This window comes from Pagrus major, chromosome 13, assembly GCF_040436345.1.
Source record: "Pagrus major chromosome 13, Pma_NU_1.0".
Taxonomy (NCBI): Eukaryota; Metazoa; Chordata; class Actinopteri; order Spariformes; family Sparidae; genus Pagrus; species Pagrus major.
Window position 1 is genome coordinate 14,140,427 of NC_133227.1, and position 20,048 is coordinate 14,160,474.

At 40.2% G+C, this 20,048-nt stretch overlaps 1 protein-coding gene across 2 annotated transcripts in view; it reads right to left on the reverse strand.

Annotated features, from left to right (window-relative positions):
- The window catches only part of arhgap32b (Rho GTPase activating protein 32b), a 123,546-nt gene that overhangs the window by 102,732 nt on the left and 766 nt on the right, over window positions 1–20,048 (reverse strand). The window lies entirely within an intron of this gene.

The window sequence follows — 20,048 nt, forward strand, 5'->3', positions numbered from 1 at the left end:
CATAAAGACTCCTTCATGTTCATGGCAAGTGTCATGCCATGGTTATGATCTTAGTATACAGATATAAAACTCTGGGTTCCAGTTCTTCTGTGCAGTCAAATTTGGCACCCAGAGGTCTAAGTCCTATGTGCCAGAATACCATCTGAAAAGCCCCATGGAGGTCAGCCCTCTTTGAGGTCAAAGTTGACCTGTGGCTATAAAATCTGGCAGGTGGTGCGTGCTGCTTTCAGTTGCACAGCTGTTAAGGGGAGTGCAGTTTTCTCCAGTGAAAACAAAGCCTTCCTCTACATAATACCTTCCGTGAAAGCCCACTAATGCTACATCCTAATTTAAGGAGCTGAAGAACAGAGACTGCTCCATGTTTAACCAAAGCTTCTTCTAGACAGCCAATAATTTTTGCATCACACCTGTTTTGTAGTCATACATTTCTTTTCAAGCCATATAATTTTTCATGACACTTAAGCTCCAAGTACAAGAAAGACGGTCAGCCATTTGCTACCATGTTAAGAGGCGAGTATTTTCTCAAGTTTGTACTCTTCTTAAGTCTTGTGAATATAGCAAACACTAAATGTGTTGATTGTGTGTGACAGATGTGAGATATTGAAAAGCTATTGTCTGGAACAAGTGGGGCATGAGATGTCCTTAGAAACAGGAGTGTGAGGGGCTTTTTAAGCAAAGCATACCTGTCAGTTTAACTACAACAACTTGAGTTTTCCCACTGAATAGGACAATCCTTTGTTTGAATAAGTAGCCAGGTAAAATCTCACGTTCCTATCTGGATGTTAAAAGAATAATTCTAAATCAAACCAGCTGCTTTGAACACCCTCAACCTTACCTGGAGAAGGAACTGAAAAGATGTTTCTAATCAACAACAGCTGGCCAGAGATTCTCATTTCCTTTGTAACACCTGGTAGAGAGAATTAGAAGTGGATGATTGTGTATGCCTATCATAAAAAACCATAGGAAATCCGTTTGGTTTTTTTTGCAAGTTAAAAACTATATCATTCTTGCAGTTTTCCTTCATGAGTCAACAGACTAAACCATTTTCATTTTCATCAAATTTCTGTGTTTCTATCATTTTCCAAACCTGCAACCTTTGAATAATTGTTTTTCAGATTGCATCCTTCACAGGGACAAATTAAAACTTAATAAACTCAGTGATTTGTTTTAATAACAAATTTGATTTTGTGTTGAGTTTGTGTTGTTTTTTTCCTGAATAATTACAGTTTGGTGGCATCTGCCAGCTTCTGTGCATCAATGAAACTTATTTTTAATAAATGCCCTCTTTGGTAGGCACAAGGACAAACTCCATTAACAGTTCTTTCAACATGAATAATTTACCAAGTGTTGAGTGTGGCCATCCACAGCTGAGACCTTTGAGAAAGAAAAAAAGTCCTCTCACTTTGAGCTCTTCCTTAGCAAACACACAAATTAACGCGAAACACTAAGAAGAGTTTGAAAAGCAAAAAAACATGCTTCCCCTACATACTTAAAGTGTGAGACTGCAGAAGTTGTGACTTTCCATTCTAGAATGAATTTCAAATTAGAAAACAGTGTGAAACCAGTAGGAATTAGTGCACCTAGTTCTGTCTTTGTAACTCAAATCTGCAATAACAGATTTTTTGTCCACAATTTAATAGCTAGCATGGGGCCACTCCTCTGGTTGCAAAAAGAAGTCTGACTATATGTAAGCTTATGAGAAAATTACCCTACTTCTCACTTGATTTAATATCTCAGTAAACAGTTTCCTAATGAGTTTAAGGTCTAGTTTCAGGTATTACTGGTGTCAAGTATTCTTCAATATAGCCTAACGGTAATTTATGGTGCCATTTAGGGTAAAATAGATGATAAAGCAGGGTATGCTTTAGGATGTGGCTACCTTGTCATTCCCACAGCGTGTCCTCAGGTTCTCAGTCAGATCCGGAGACAGCTGTAATACCAAACTCAAGGCTTCAAAACAGAAGTCCAAAAACTAGTGGGTGACATCACGGTGGGTTCACACATGGTGACCATGGTGATGCATCCAAGTACAATATTCATTTGGCTTCCCCATCAATGTTTCCACCAACTCCTGGGGAAAATATGTCTCTTTAGCTGCTAAATGTTTCAAAAAAGAATGGTATCAGCTGAGGCTGATATATTCTAACTTTTAGTCCCTAGTAAGTGTCAAGATCTACTGGACACTGGATGCTACATTTCCCATAGTGCAACTAAATAGCATTTTAATGAGATCCTCCCTAACTCCTCAATATCCATTTCTTTCAAACTGCGTACCTCAAGTTTGTCATGCAGGCTTTTCTGCTGAAAACTTTACTTTTACTGCAAATCAATACAGCAGCCAGTAGCAATCCCACCCTGGTAGTGCCGGTTATAAAGCGGGACTACCAGGGCACCCAGGGGGATGTGACACAGGAGGACGGTCGAGAACAGGCACACGGCCGTGGGTCCCACTGGTCGTCCTCCCTCTTGTTGTCCAAAAGACTACCAGGGCCACGAAAACCTCTGTAGGCATCACTGACACATTATTATTTCCTAACTGTATGTTCAGTGGTTGTCTGGTGTAAAGGGGTTGACATTGTGTTTTTCTTGCGGATGGTTTGTAAAAGCCAACAGCCAGCGGGAGAGCTGATACAGGGGATCATGAGCCGTAGTTTCCCCGCGGGTAAACACACCACCTGGAAGTGTCTTTGGCCTCGTTAGATGAAGCAGACAGGCCAGGTGGCGGAGCAGCGGCATGGAAGCCCGCCGGACAGCCAGCCTGCTTGCTCGACCTAACGAAAGTAGAGTCACTCTTGCAGCAAAAAGCGGGTCAGGAGAATGAGTTAGGAGGTCAGGGTGCTACTACAGCTCAAACACCACCAAAGACAATCATTACAAACACAATGTCTGTGTAAGACAACAATTTGAGTCAAGCACTGAGAACTTTAATTTGAGTTGAAAAGCTAGTGTGTGATTTAGTGTATTACATCGTTGGAATCTGTTCTATTTACAATGGACGACGCGCTGTTCTGTGGCTGAACTGGCCAGGATTACTTCTGTAGCACGTCCTGTTACATTGTTAAACTGTTACAAACCATTAATGTTTGTGCATATTCCTGGAGTTGTGTGTGATTTAATTTCATGAATGGATGGATAGTTACATGGCTGGATTATTTGGAAGAGAGAGCGACACATTGGTAAATACAGTATTAAGTAACATAACGTTAACAGAATGGTTTCTTTTCCTGCCTGCCTGGCTGCCTTCAGTGCCCTGTCCCTATCATGGACAAGGTGATAGTGTCGTGTTATTTATTCAAGACTAGATAACTTATGGGTATAATAAACTGAAAACGGGTCAGATGCAAGACTAGATAAGACATGAATGCCACACTTGTCAGCCTCCAGTAAAATCAGCTGTCCCCGGGACCGCAAAGATTTAACGGTAGCCCATATTTCCTAACCCTATCGCCAGAGTAATGTGTGGAAGGTATTTCATGTAGTGGAGAATTACTTTATGAAAAAAAAATATCTGATGTAACATTAGTCTCCCTTAGTCTACTGGACATTGAAAAGCATGACATTAGACAAGTCTGTCGCACATGTATGGCTGCTGCATATCTAACGTTAACACACAGCACACAGCCGTTACCTGTGTCAATTTGTTTACTTTAGAGTAGGGCTGTCAAAACGAACTTCGCTATTCGAATACAATTGGAATTTTTTTAAAAATGAGAAGATTCGAGTGTGGAAACTGACGTTCAAACTTGTGCCTTAGCAACGACGCAAATCAAAGTCAACGTCGTACGTCGCGATGTTCGGCATTGTTATGCTTACAAGATGGCGGGGAGCAGCGCGCCAACAGACGCAGAGCTGGAAAGCATGAAAAACTCCTGAAAACTTAAAAAGTGTTGTGTGGAAAAATGTTGGATTTCCATCAATAAACGGGAAGATTACATCCAGAGAAACCGTCATTTGCAAGTTATGCTGTAAGTCGTTAAAGTACCACTCAGCTACGAGCAACATGAGCGCACACCTCTTTTTGAGACTTAGGATGTGTGTATTTGAATGATTGAACATCAGCTTCTTCATTAAACATCATTGCTTGAATATTTCTGGCGTTATATCTTATCTATTTATATATATTTATTATACATTTCCGGCCATATCTATATATGTGTATCTGGCCTAATAACATTTCGATTTCCCTTCATGAAGTTTTGTATTGATTTGGTAAAACTTGTTGCAAATGTTACATAACAGATTTGGTTGAAGTGCCCTCTAGTGGACGCGGGATGTAGGCCTAATAATAAGCTGGTATCGGTGTATATAATGATATAATTAAAAATAAAAAAAACAACATTAAAAAATTCAAATATTATTCGAATATTTAACATAAGAAGCATTAGAAATTCGAATATGATTTGAGGGGAGGATTGACAGCCCTACTTTAGAGTAAGAGGGAGAGGGAAATTAAGAGGATTTAGATATTTTCAGCAGAGGTGGCCGTCAAATCATGATGATTGACTCAGCGTATCCTCCATGCAAAATGGTGACCTACTCCCCCGCGGTTGGTGGAGGCTGCACAGCCATCGGCAACTGAACCAAGTACGGCCGATAACAATAGTTTGTAAAAGGTCCTATCAATATTACTGGATGTGTATACCTGGTGATAAAGAATTGACTTAATTAACATACCCATGGATAAGAACATAAGCAAATCACCTAAAATACAGAGAAACCTTGCAGTGCTGTTCTGAAGTTTTCCTACTGTTGTACAGCTCATACAGCACCCAAATCAGTATGATACTGACCGCACTGACAGGCATTGACCCTAATTCTGTCAGTGGTGCATATTCATGAGGTAATTTGGAGCTTTACAGGAATTAGGCCATGACAAGGCAGTCTGCTCAGCATCCTTGAGTGACATTAGCACCTTGTGTTATTCCCTGCAGCTGAAGGCAAGCTCCACATTCTGCGTACAGGTTTTAACATGCTGCCAAATACACAGGAAGCATTACTGCAGATATAATCAGACATTAACTGGAGTGACAGATTGCAATCTCATAGATGACTCTCTAAAATAATTTCTCAGCTGTTAATTCATCTGGTAATTGAACCACAGTCCCAAATGATTGTAAGGCAATCCAAAACTGGTCCTTAGGCCAGTCTCATATTCATGTCCACCACACCCTACCCCACCCCACTGGAGTCAGACAGTCGGCAGTTAGCTTTCCCCGGACAAACTCAAGACAAAATCAATGTGTGACACAGCCTTTGTGATTCTTTTTCAACACTGCGTTTTTGTCTGACTCCTTATGATCGTCATCTGATGCCTTCTCTTAAGTCTACTGTCTTCAGCCTCTGGAGGGTGGATGTCAGCAGAGTGACCTTGTTAATTCAACTCACCTTCCTAAGATGAATACAAAGTCTGTCTACCGGGGGACGGTGTTGGGTAACACAGTCAGGTACTTCATAGACATTTTAACAGTTCTATACCTTAGGCTTATACTGTGATATGTAAGATGTTTTTTTGTGTTAGACAGTCATAAAAGCTCCCTAAAGCAAATTTTTTATATTAACAGTGAATTATTGATTGAACTTTGAAATGACTACCTGTAATGTGAGAGCTTTAGTAGTACAGTCGTTCCCACTGAAAACCAACACTTCAGTCTGCAGCTCTCTTCAGCTTTCAGCCAATTTCAGATCATTGTTTTGGTTCGCTGGTCCACATGGTTGAGTCCCAATATAAAACACTGGGCAGCCATTTCAAGACAGTAGCCCCATTCACACTGCCCTTTAAGTGTGGGAATCATGCGCCGATTCTCCGCATCGCCGTCTGTGCGAAAGTAACAGATGCAGAGAGGAGGGACAGTTTCGCTGCGGCTCTGATGCGCCTCTGGAGGTAGTATCAGGACCAAACAACAGTAATGTAGTAACTGGTCGTGTCTTTGGCAACTTATATGAGGAAAAAAATACTGCATTCATAAGTGGAAAAGTGGCTGTCATCCTGTCTGTCCTACTGACTCTTTGTCACATTTCTGCAGCGTCTGTCCCCGGCACATAGCTAGGCGGCAGTTGAATGGAGGTGATTATGTGACGCGATTCAGCGCAAAAAACTTTAACTGGTGGATACATGTTTATATTAACAGGTGGACACCGGGGGAAATGCTTTGAAAAAAAACACACAGATCTCAACCCATTAAATCCCATCCCATTAAAATACATGAGGTTGGCCTAACAACAGTGGAGACAACAGATGAAGTAAAACAAGTAATTTTAGAATTACATCAAGGTAAAGCACCAGGTCCAGATGGACTTTCTAGTGAGTTCTATCAAATATGTATAGATAAGATCACAGACATGCTAAAGTCAGTATTTAATATTGGAATCTAATACAGGTAGACCTACACAGCTCTTTTTATCTTGGGGTTATGTCACTCATTTTTAAGAAAGGAGACAAGGAAAGTCTTGAAAGTCTAGACAGAAAGAAAGCCTTTGAGTTTATATCTCAGGAATATCTGTGAGAGGTGTTAAAAGTGTATGGTTTTGAACAAGATTGTATCGATGTATTAAGTTGTTATTTGCTCAATCAACAATGCCGAGCCAAAAAAAGACTGGACAACAGACAAAAGAGCCACACACTTTGGGAATCGATAACACTGTAGACATTCTGCATCTTGTTAACATTGTATTGTGTTCTTCTGATACCCCCTTCTCACTTAAATCTGCTTAAAGATAGGGCTTTTGTGTGCAATGGGAATGTGTAAACTTGGCATTTGCACCCGGGTCAATTGACTCTGCAGGAGACCTGGGTTTTTCTCACTTTGATCTACACGTTAGACATTTTATATTTACATTACATTTTACATTTAAGGCATTTAGCAGACACTTTTGTCCAAAGCGACTTACAATAAGTACATTTGTCACAAGAAAGAAACCTAACAAGTGAGTCTCGAGTCTTTTGCGGAAGATGGCGAGTGACTCTGCTGTCCTGACATTGGTCAGGAGTTCGTTCCACCACTGGGGTGCCAGAGCAGAGAAGAGTTTACTCTAAGCGATGGCGGTACTAACCGGCCAGCTTATGTAGTAGAGCGAAGTGCTCGCGCTGGGGCATGTGGTCTGACCAGTGTTTGGAGGTAGATGGGTGCAGTTCTGTTGACGGCCTTGAAGGCCAGCACCATGGTCTTGAATCGGATGCGGGCCGCAACAGGACGCCAGTGGAGGTCACAGAAGAGGGGGGTCACATGGGAGAATTTGGATAGATTGAAAACGAGGCGCGCTGCAGCGTTCTGGATATGTTGCAACGGTTTGGTCGCAGAGGCTGGGAGTCCAGCCAAGAGCGAGTTGAGACCTGGGTAAGACCCGGGTGAACACGCTAAATTCCCCCATGCGAAATGATGGCACATTATCAACATCCGGTGGTGGCGCGTAAATAAGGAAGGAATTTGGGATGCAGTCTATTACGGATGTTTTATTACTGGACACAGTGTTGGAGGCGGAGCCCCGTTCATTCCTATAAAAGCTGCTCAGTGGTGTTTAGAAGCCAAAAAAGCTTGACGTCCCGGCTGTGAAGATACCTGGATCGCCGTCCGAGCCAGTAACTTCCAGTTTAGCGCCCGGCTAACTTGAAAGGGGATAAAATAATTTAATCGTGCGGCTCTTCTAGACTTTCCAAATGTTATTAGAACCGAATGGCTCAAATTATGATAGTGAAACGAGTCATTTCGCGAGGTTGTGACACTCAAAATATTTTATCCACCATTGTACAGACGCTTCTTTCACAATGGGTCTATTGTTGTTTACTCTTTTGTTACAACTGTTTCCGGTGCATTCGTGACGTGAAACATGGCATCAGTGATGTACAACGTAATGCTTCAGATAAAAATCACAGACAGGCTGCCTTGCCTGCGAGAAGTGGGAATGGGGTCAATAGGCGATTTTTTAAAAACCTGTGTAGACCCTCTAATTTAGGTGGAAAAGCGGTATTACTTTTTTATGTATGTAATTTCTTCCATTGTATAAACTCCATAAAGTATTATTTGAAGAAGCAGGAAGCAGTCAGGTTGCCAATGTTGATTTGCTAACACAAAAGCCGACCTTGATAAGCTGATGGAATATTGTTGCTATGCTGCTGTTTGTGGCCAAAAATCAACCCATTCAAAAGAGTATGTAACATTTTCTTTTTTGTTACAATTCAGAAATGTGTTCAGGGTCAACAACAAGGCCTTTTGTTGAGTTATGCACAAAATAGATCATTGGTCAAAGCCTTTATCAATCTATAAAATTATTCCAGCTTGACCGTCTTTCATAAGTGGACTGGACGAAAGCAAATTTCACAACACAACAGCACTGCTTGCAGCTGGTGAATGATGAAGCATTTGTTCATGTTGTGTACTTAAATCTTAGACAAACTGGGATGTTAGAAGATAGTAGACAACTACCCCTTCTGGGGCTAACAACACAATGCCCATATCATTGATCAATGGGAATTCTGTCCAAAACAGTGAACACAATTTTTCTCCATTTTTATGGCACAGATGTGGAGTAAATATCGATCAAATTTCCCCAGCCTGTTGTCCTTAAATTGCACTGGCCTAGTCTCCAACTTCCTTAGCAACTAAACATCTTTTTACCAAGCCTTGCAGGTATCAGAGAAAAAGAGCAGAAGAGCAAAGCTTTTCTTTTTGGAGCTCAGTATATAAAATACCAAGGCCAAGCCTATTCAGGCATGCTTGGAATCCAAAACTGTCTCTCTTCGGGATAGTAGCTGAATCAGTACAATAATCAGCAGCCAAGAAAAGGACGATAAGGATATTTACTTCCCCCTGGGGTATAAATCAGCAGTCTGGAAATATTTGGGACTTTGGAGAAAAGATGGGTCAACAGACAAACATGACATCTCACTCAGCAGTTTGCTAACTTGTTGCTCTAGCTCTGGCAATCTGATCTGCTTCAACAATGTTATGCTGAATAAAAGTGCATGCAGGCTGAAATTCAGCCATGGCGGTAGATGCAGTGACCTAAACCAATGATGAGTAAGAAAAAGTAGAAATAATACATGCAATTGAATAAGCTATGAGCAGAGTTTTGAAAAGCCAGCTTGCCAGTGGGCTAATTTATGCAATGTTAAATGCCATAGGCACAATGGTGACTAGCAAAAGCAATAACTCTCCTTACAGCCCCCCTTTTTAGTTTTTTCCCCCACTTTTTGTTGTTAAGCCATGTTTAATGTGTATTAATGGAGATGATTTAAAATAAACTTTACTGTATTTAACCAGTTACAATTATAATGATTTTTATGTGTTGTCTTTTTTTATGAACAAAAAAGATGTGGCAGCTTCTTCTGTGACATATTGTGTTAATGGGCAGATTGTATAATCTCATGTCCATCACAGCACCTGAATTGAATCGCATCAAAATCGCATTGTGGCATTCTTTGTGATATCATATTGTTGGATATCGCTGGATAAATATGTTAGGAAGTGAAGAAGCATGCAAAAACAGAAGATGTCAGTTGAACTGGTCTCAGCATGCACACCAAGAAAAGACAGGTAAATCAGACTATTATACAGTGTCTTGAAACAAGTGGAAATAAAAAATGTTGGATGTCTGTGGTACAATAGATGACTTATGGTCCTTTCAATAGGAAAGACAGACACAAAGAATGGGAAAAGGCACAACGTACTTCACTGACCAGACAGTTTAATGCTGCCTGCCACATGATAAGGTTGTGAATAGCTCAAACGGCTGCCAACAACTGTTCTGCTCTGTTGTTACAATTAAATCAACTGCTGTTTAACCACAACTGCACAGTCTATAAACATTATTCACATGACATTTCAGACATGGACTCAAGCAGAGAAAAAAGCACCATCGCTGTCCAGGGTTCAAGAAGTTCCAAACACTGAGCATATTATAACTGCACACTATTCAATGTACCTTGATATGCAAGCCTTTTCATGGGTATAAAAATAAATAAATGATGATGTGAGCCTAGACAAAGGGACACTGAACGCCTTAGTATTCTTCACATGTACAAAGGCCATGCTCAATTGTTTGAGAGAATCACAAAAAGCTGTTTTAGTGCCAGACTTGTCTGAACTGCTAGCCTACACCCATTTCACACTGGACACATTAGACACTAACACCCAATCACATCTGGCTTTTGGTTTCAGTGGGAAAGGATACAATCAGCATTCATTCCCAGGTCAAATGACTCCACAGTAGTCAGGGGTGCCCAGTTCCAATTAGCAGCAATGTAAACATGGGGGGCATGCTAATTTTTGCCCCTCTTCTGGCGCCATGCAATGACTTAGTTGAAATTTCAGGTGTTTATGCATGAACAGTTTTCCATCCATCTCCGTTCAAGGAGTCTTCAATCACAAATGAGTTTGAAGAGAGACAGACTGGGTTAAAGATATAAAAAGTAACCACTGCAAAACTGTCATTGGCTTCCATGCTGCATTGTAATGGTTCCACCCGCTGTGAAGTATCTAATCTGTCGAAAATATAGCAGAAGATTTTTTTCCAACTGTCTTGAGAATATTCAGTATATTCATTCACTTGAGCCGTCTGTCAATACAATTTTCACGTTCATGTTTATTGAGCTAACATAAGCTAATGTTGTGACGTTAGTGTTAGCTGTTAAAGGTGCATTATGTAGTTTTGGGGAAGAAATTTTAATCAGAAGACAAAGATCTTCATTGACTGATTTTCATGCCTCAACAAACTACATAAACAAAACTTTGTTTTCGTGACTTAATAAACAGAATATACAAACTGACCTTGAAGAACAACATCATTCTATACTGTTTTACTTTGTTTATATTTGCCGCACCCTGCCACATTCCTAGCTTCAAACAGTGTTCTGGGGACCTTATTTTCCTCTGAGAACAACTTGTTTCTTCAGTTATGAAAAAAAATAACATTTCTTAAACTTCTCAAGCTCCGAGCTATGAGGTAATAATACAAAGAAGAATGGAATAAAACTGTGTCCAGATGTGCAAGCTTGATTGAGACCTATCCAGAATCAGTGCGGTGATTGCGGCCAAAGGTGCATCTACTAAATACTGACTTGAAGGGGGTGAATACTTATGCAATTTCTTATTCTAGATTATATATTTTTAATTTATTGACTTTACTTTGTACAAATCTGTTTTCACTTTGTTATTAAGGAGTTTGTTTTTGTAACTTTTTTGTCAAAAAAAGCCAAATTATATTGACCAGGATTCCGTTTATGAATGCAATAAAAAGGGGAAAACATCCAAGGGGATGAATACTTTTTATAGGCACTGTAAACGCAGCTATTGAAGATGATACATCAGAAAACAAGAAAAACTTGTCCACTGGCAATAGAAAAGGAGTTCAAAATGCAGTATTTTAGATGAGCAGATGCAGCACAGGTAACAGGCCTACTCCGCAGAAGACATTAGGATGACAGAAGGAAAATCACAGGTGTGAATGACAAAATGAATGATGGCTGAACTCCATGTAGCTGCTTCAGTTTCAGGGTCCCAGTATTGTAGATGCTGGCTCACTGTCACACGGTCAAGACTTACTCTTCAAGCTTGATGTTTGAATACGATTTGCTAGAAAGAAATACAAAATGAAGGTCTGGATACGACAAACTGCCTACCGATGGAGGTACGTTTCTCTTTTTTTCTCTCCAACAGTCACAACAGACAACTGTCTGTTGGGAACTTAATAAAAAACAGAGACCCTGTTTTTCCCCACACATTTTATTGATGGGCAAGACATATAAACCAACTATTCTCTGTTTCGACTCTATTTAAAAATCTACTGATCTTTAGTGACTGGATCACTGGAGTTTTATCTCATCTCAACTCAGTAATTATTATTGCAAAAAAAAATACTGACTGAGAAGAAAAGATAATCACTTGGTATTGACAGGCATTCTGTTGTGACACGATAGGTGAATTTGACCTTAATGCACCCGGGCAACATGACACCCATCAACCTAATTAGCGGAATGGGAAAGGGGGAAGAGCGGGGTGTTGGAAAGTGGGTGTCCAATGAACGGTCTCAGTGAACGCACAAGTGTGACCCAATACACAACTCCTTTAGGGGAGGTTTGGCCTCACTGGGCCCTTGGTGTCTGGAGCCCCAGGGCTTTAGAGTGTTGTGTAGCTCAAGAGCTCGGCCTGGAAAAAGAAAAATCAGGCTACAGTATGAACAAAACAGGAAGAGCTTAACGCAGACGCGTTGATGGATGACATGACAAGGGCACAGAGAGGAAAGTAATGACATCAAACTACTTCATGTACAATGAAAAATGTCTACAGAATCTCCTTAATGAAGTGGGTCTAGATCTCATTCATATAAAACATCACTTCAACTTTGGATTTGAAGAAGAAGAGGGGCTTGTCAACTCACTCCAATTCAGAACAATTCTCTCTCACATGTGACATGTGAGTATTGCTCCATAAAGGAATACCAAACACGTAGGGTTTAAAGTTTAACCCAGGAGCCATTTCCCTCCTTCCCTACCTTTATCTTAGTCACTCAAAATATATCCAGAATAGGTGTGGTCACCTCAGAGGTTCAACCATAGGCCAATGTGATGCTGTTATAGTGTAGGTTTTATCCAGGAGGGCAAAACATAAACATCTTCATTAAGTGAGTGCATTCACTAAACTGTGGCATGGAGTAGGTGAAAAGATCAGTTTTATGTCTTCAAACTACACAAATGAGCCACTTCTCACACTGTTGTTGTAGCAATGACTGGTACACAGAAATGACTGTTGACTGGTTATGATTCAAATGTTGACTGGTTATGATTCAAATGTTGGCATTACTATACAAAAGCATTTTAGACAACACCTTTGTTATATTTTGCCTATCTGTCTTCATCAGACAGCTCTAGATAGATAGACAAAAAAGCCACTGAAGGGAGAGGGGAGGGGTGACAAGTGACAAAGGTCACTCACTGGACCTAAACCGAGGGCAGCACGGCTGCTCACATACTCATTTTAACAAGTGTAATTATAGTTGACAGCAGTGAGGTCGTCACCACATGTACTCTAAAGCGAAAACTCTGAAAGATGCTGAAGACACACCTTTACCAAATAAAAGAATATGAAAACAGTGGTAGATTTATCATAAAATTCACTTGATCCCCAATTTCACACATGAGAAAAGATTTCTGACTTATTACCGTCAGTTTTGTCTGATGAAGTGACAACTGTTGTTTGCACATTTTACTAGCTGTAGCTAGCTAGCCAGCAATATAACATTTAACTCAGTTAGCGCGTTAAAACTCTGTCTGTGACGCTGTTTTAATGTTTTCATTTTATCCAAACCCTTTAAAGAGACCTTAAGTATGCATATAATGGCTAGATACATGACAAAATGCTGACAGACAGAGGCTAAAGCTTCATGTCCCACACAAAAAGTGCAGGATCCTTACCAGCTGAGGAGAAAAGAAATGTGGAGCAGCATGGTGGGAGCTAGTCTGTCATATTACTGTATTATGGTAATTAAAATGTAATTGTTCTACCATAGCTCTGTACAGATGCTTTACTGTAAGACGCAACCAGAATCATCCAAGGGGCTTCTTCAGAACTGAAGACCATTACCACGACCTGGATGACTGAGAATCATCTCCAACACTGTCAAATACATTTCTCTTTTAACTCAGTCAAAACTCTTATTATAATGATAATGAAGGTGCTATATTTTAATAATTCACTTGCATTATATTTTATTTAAATCCTGGCCTGCCGTTTTGCTTTTGCTTTTTAGTCATATACATCTTCCCCCTGGCTCTGTTCTTTGCTGCAATGACCCAATTTCCCCCTAGAGGATCAATAAACTTCATGTTTTACCCTGTTCACAAAAAAAGGGAAAAAAAGCAGACGAGACTGAAAATTGAGGCAAAATGTATTTTTGCTGCAGCACAGTTTTGACTTCAACTCTCTCCTGTAACTCCAGGAAAAAGAGTTAAAGTGCTGACAGAAGACATAAGAGACAAATCTCTGAGCTCTGTACCCGTAGCTCTGACAGCTTGCAGTGCTTCCTGGATGCTTTCAGCACCTTGTCAGAACAAACTGTTGAATGTCGACACTTTTGGTGAGATAGTAAACTAAACTTTCAGCTTCCCAAAATGCTTACAAGTAGTTTCACAAAACTTGTTGCCAACAAAGTCCTGAATGAGAACTCAATCCGATCTCATTATCCTCTGCTGGGCCATTGTGGGAATACCCTGGCAACTCACTAATCAGTGCCTATGTCAATGCCAGGATTGTTTACGGGGGAATGGAATCTCCTTTGGGAATGTCACGGCATCCTCAGAGGCCTGTGACTGTGCACTGAGCTTGGAGCGGGATGCTTTTTCACACTTAGAATGAGAGTCTGCGGCTCTGTGTATGTGTGGGACAAGGCCTGAGGATAGCAGCGTATGCATTATGCATAATTAATGAACATGCGGAAAGGAATCACAATGCATGCTCAGCCCTGCACAATGCGTCAGTATCTAAAGTTAGGGTTAGAGGTCATGTCTGGCTTTGTGCGTGGCTGCCGAGGACGAAGACAAACAAGGAGACCTTTGAGAGTGCAGAAGGTTTCATGCACATAACAAGACAACAAAAGGAAGCGGTTGGTTGCATAACAGGAGGCAGGACAGTCAGTCTGAGCACAGATTTCAATTCTGTTTGATTTGAACATATACTGCTGATTTGATTATGATGTATTTATTTGGATACAACTTGACACTCTGCCCCTCTTGTTAAAATTTTGAATACAACATACAACTGATATGGCATGACCAAGCTCTGAAAATATATTAAACCAAAATTTACCTTTTAAATGATCAATCATAATCTTATGTGACTGCAAGTTGAAGGTATTAGGTCATCCTCACAGACATCAACTTATTTAGCAACCTGAATTGTATGACTATTCCTTTAAATGATGCAAAAGCAGCATCTCTGCTGCAAAACAAAGATGAAGACAGACTATTTACTGGTAGGAACTCATGACACACCTGACGCAAAAGCTGGAAAACAGCAGGTCAACACTAAAACTAGCATCCATATTCAGGTTTTCATAGAAAACCACAAAAGAAAGACCATTAACAATTCTGTTTTTGTAAGCAAAGTCACCAGCTTCATCCAGGACAGCCAGCTGTTTGGTCAAAATTTGGACATATGCGCACATAGAGAGTTAGCGTACCTTAAGTCTACAGCCACTCTAGCGGCTCTGTTAATCATCTTAGATTCTGATGGGAATGTCATTAGTTTACACATATTTGGTCATAAACCAGAGAATTGGACAAATACAAATTTGGACCAATTAGACAACCTCATGGTGGCACTAGAGTAGTGTAAGTAGGTGTCAGAGGATCACCAAAGTCTGTAAGATTTTTCTTCTGGGGACCATGAATATCTAAAGAATTTCATAACAATCCACCTAATAGTTGTTTAGATATTTCAGTCTGGACCAAAGCAGTGGACCAACACACACTGCCATCCATAGAGCCATACTGCTAGCTTGGCTAAAATAAACTGTAGATTGAGTATTTGAACAGGCTTATGACAGGTATTACTACCCTTCTACAATGCAAGTTCAGGTCATGTATTGCAGCAACTTATGTACCACCTTACACAGCCTGCTTCTTTGCTGCTCTTTAAACAGGAACTTGGCGACCACTGCGACCTCAAATACATCACCCATCAGCAGGAGTGTTTCTTGGTCCGGGATAGTGTAGTGCATTCTGGATGTTGTAGGTTTGCTATCTCTTAAGCAAAAGTGAATACCACAGGCTCTTTTCTCTGTATTCTCCGGTCGTATAGCACCAATTTAAAACATATGTGTCTTTCTACAGCATAAACAGCACAGTTTTATGCAAGGATCATCATTTCAGTTGTGAAATATTTATTTTAGTACATCTTCTTTACCACTGGGAACTGAATCATTGTCTTTTGCCTTTTCCTTTATAATGTATAAGTTTTACTGGTCCAATGATACAAAACCTTAGCTCAGACTCCAATGCAACAGCTTAACTTGTGTGACAAATGTGCTGCAGTCTCCAAGATTTGCATCGCCGATAAGCAGCTACAGCCCCTTATACCCTCTGTCTGTTAAGATATGGCTAATCCTGAAGTTACCACAGCAGTAAATCTGAAATCATTTGAGTCTTATCTTTTGCACCACAGAGTGTGTTGTTATTTCAGCTGCAGCTGGCTGTCCAAACTTGTAACAGTGATATAGCTTTGCTCATTTGCTTCCATCTAGTTCCTTACTACGATAATGGGAACAGTCTTGTTGGGAAATCTCACAGACTAGCAGTGGCCACAAATTAAAGAATTCTTCATGTATCTGGTATCTCACTGTTTGATTAATGACTATACTGCCCCCTACTCATACAGATCCAATTTTAAAGCTGAACTCCGCAATGAGAGAGAGTATTATAATGCCAAATAAATAGGCATTTATACTTAAGCCTGTGATCACTAAGAAGGCTGTTACATTAAGAGACTGTGGTTAAATGAACTGTTGAGATGAGGCCAAACAGCTCCTTCTCATTGCTTCTATGACTGAGTAGAAGAGCCGGTTTCCTGGCAGCAATCTTCTGGTACAGTGGTCCTCTAAGAGTTGGAAGACATGGCAGTTTGAAAGTACCTTCATGAATTTTTCAAGTGGTTTGAATATAAATGTTACAGTGGTATATATCAGATGAAAAAAGGTAGTGCTTAGTCAGACAAAATCATTCACAATGAGTCATTTCATGAGTAATTTATGCTTAATGGCGTGTCTACTTTATTATCTAGCTGTAAAATTCCTCCTCAGCTAGAATAAAATGTAAGGACGATGAAAATGAATCATCTTTAATGCTCTGTCAGCTAAGAATAGAATATATATCACAATTGCAATTACAGCATCATTGCATGTCATGGTCTAAATCTCCAAATAAGAGCCATTATTCTAAAACTGCAGCAAAAGAAGTACTCACTGATTGGTGCAAGTCTCAGACCCCAAATTACCTGTATTGTTGATCTCTACAAAATTCAGTACAAAAGAAATTAAGTTATGATTGACATGAAAATTGATTGTTATGAGAATTGTGTCTAGTTATACATGCAACCCAATGACAAATGGCCTGGACTTTAGCTGACAACACATACATTCATACTGATCAATGAACAACTTGCACAAAAAGGTCTCACCAGTGTAAAATCAGATTACATTAAAAATACCAGAAATAATCAGATTTCTACCTGTGGCTGTATATTAGAGATGGGTGATCTGACGATCTTACATTGTAACTAGGTTTGGGCCGATGGACAATGTCGTTGTCCATCAACAATGGCTGTCACAAAACAGTCATCCACTACTGAACCCTGTACCATCGTCACATCATGAATTAAAAGGTCCCCCACCAGAGAGTGCAAAAAATAGCATGTCCAGTCAGAGATGCTGTAAGGCCAGGCTCACACCGCAGGAGTTTCGGGCAGATTTAATCCCAGTTCTCCCCTCCTGACAATCAGAGGAGAAATCCGGTCTCAGAGCTTAGTCCGTACCAAAGTTCGGCACAGATTATCTGGTAATGTGAGGGGAGTACAGATCTAGTTGTAAACCTCTCACAGACTCATCGAGGCCACTTCAATCATATCAAACATGTCTGATATCTAGGATTTAAAGTCTGGATGATTATGTCATTAATTTCCAAGCAGGAACACAAAAGCCACAGAGAGAGACATCCCGGAGCAGCTGAGAGTGCTGCAAAGCAATGGTAAACATTCAAGTCCTTGAGACTAACGTTAGCTAGCATACACTATTAACAGATATTTAAACTGAAAACTCTTGCCTGTAGTTCTTGCTGCAGAATAGACAACTCATGTTGCTAATCTTGTACTGTGTGAATGTTTGAGATTAGACGGAAGTACATCTGTGAAGATTGTCTTTAAGCGTGATGCAACCCAATTTCAAAATCAATTAGGTCCTATCATGATGACATAAAAGTTACGACAGGGTGCCCACCCTTTTTTGGCCTTTTCATGGCTTTGTTACACTGGACAGGTGAAGAATGACAGGAAGTGGGGTGAGAGATAGAAAGGATGACATTCAGCAAAGGGCCGCTGTGGCAAGGACACAGCCTCTGTACATGGGTTGCACTCTCCACCTACTTAACTACTGGGGTGCTCTGAAAAAAAGAACTATCTTTAATGCAATATTGTGCTTGAGTGGTGCAAATGGGAAAATGTGTGGACTATACAGTCTGGCTAGTCTACAGTGGCGCTGTCACAATACTGAAATTTCTAACATCAATACAATACATTGAAAAATATTGATATTCAGTGCCATGCTGGATACCACAGGGAAAAATGTACACATCTTTGAGGGCATTACTTTTATTATATTTATTAAAAAATAAATACAGCAAGGCTGGTGATAAGCACAACAGTATTTAAGGTAATTGGGCACTGCAGCAGTGTGGGTGTTGACTTGCTGTCAGAGAGAAGAGAATGCGAGAAAGCACAGCTGATATCAGTATCGATACTGTGGAAGATGTGTACTGAAACAGTTTCAACTGAACTGAACTGAACTGAACTGAATATTTTTGACAACACTAGCCTACAGGGCATATCAAAATTGATCACAATTTAGAATGTGGATTGTGATTAAACAGATCATGATATTATCAGCAGATTGTCCACCACTGCTGTATATTTTAGACAGAAAAGAAGGAATTTGTAACAAGTTTACAGTATAATGCTGTAGCTTTTTTATTCCTAACAGTGAGAGTAAAGTTTGTGAAAATTAAAGCGGATACAGTAAAATATAAACCACAGACAAACAGGTCTATTCTGTCATAGAAGAAATGATAACAAACTATAGAGGCCTGGATCAAAATAACATTTAGTACCAACATGCTAGGAATACTAGCCCAGTTGTGCAAATGCAGATAAGACGTTAGTGTTTGTTTTCACAAATACACACACATACACAACTCACCCACAAACACATAGAAAAAAGCCAACTGGTGCAGGTATGTTTCCGCCTGCAGCAGTGAAAACACTCTGCACTGAACCGTGACCCCTCAACAGCAAAATACATAATAGCCATGGCCTGTAAACCGTTCCACCCCAGTCATGGTGGTGACACAAATGTGAGGCGTGTTGCTAGAACTAATTAGTCATGCCGACCGTAACATGTTGCACAGGGGAGATGACTGGAAAACACGTTGTCATCCTCGGAAAACAACACTCACAGTGCTTTTGAGCAAGGCACATACTACCCAAATGTTCAACTGAAGATGATGCTCAATGGTATTGCAGTGCTTCAGCTGTACATGGCAGCATGGATATGAATGATGTGTATGTGCATATCCCTCCTTGTTTGTAGTTCGTTAGCCTAGTTAAATAAGGATTAAAGGCCTCCATGCATATCTGATTAAATCGTAACCCAATACAGGGAGTGAAGCATCAGAAGACCACTGGAACTGTGGATCAAATAACATGTGAGGGAGTGGGACCCCCGTGGATCAGACCTAATTTTGGATTCACCATTTCATATTAAAATCACTTATAAAGAGAATACCAAATAGAAAAACTACTCCAACCCTTTTCTGATAGAAGCAGCGGACATACTACAGTATCTTCAACAAACAAGGGTCACCATGTCAGAGGAGGTGGTAATGTTAGGATATCTTAAAATGCTAATAACGTTACAACACTCGCAAATGAATGGTTTGCAGGTAGACTTCATCATACCAGCTCATCATACCTCACACGCGGACTTCTCGAGTGTGGAGAACCTTTTTAACCAAATGCCCTTAGAAATCCTGCGGTTTAATGTTTTCTCCGATTTATGGTCAACAAGATAACAAATTACACGACCTCCAAATAAATGCGGCCTCATCCGATCAACCACGCAGCATGTGAACAAAGTATATTCATATAAAACTTTCAGTATCAGTCCATGGGGCTTGCTATCGAGTTTGGAAATAATGTGTTGTACAGCCGAACAAGACCAATTAATTTCACACTTACTGACATACTGTTTGTTTGTCTGTTCAGCCTATAAAAAAAGCGCCGAGCGCAAACCAGTGT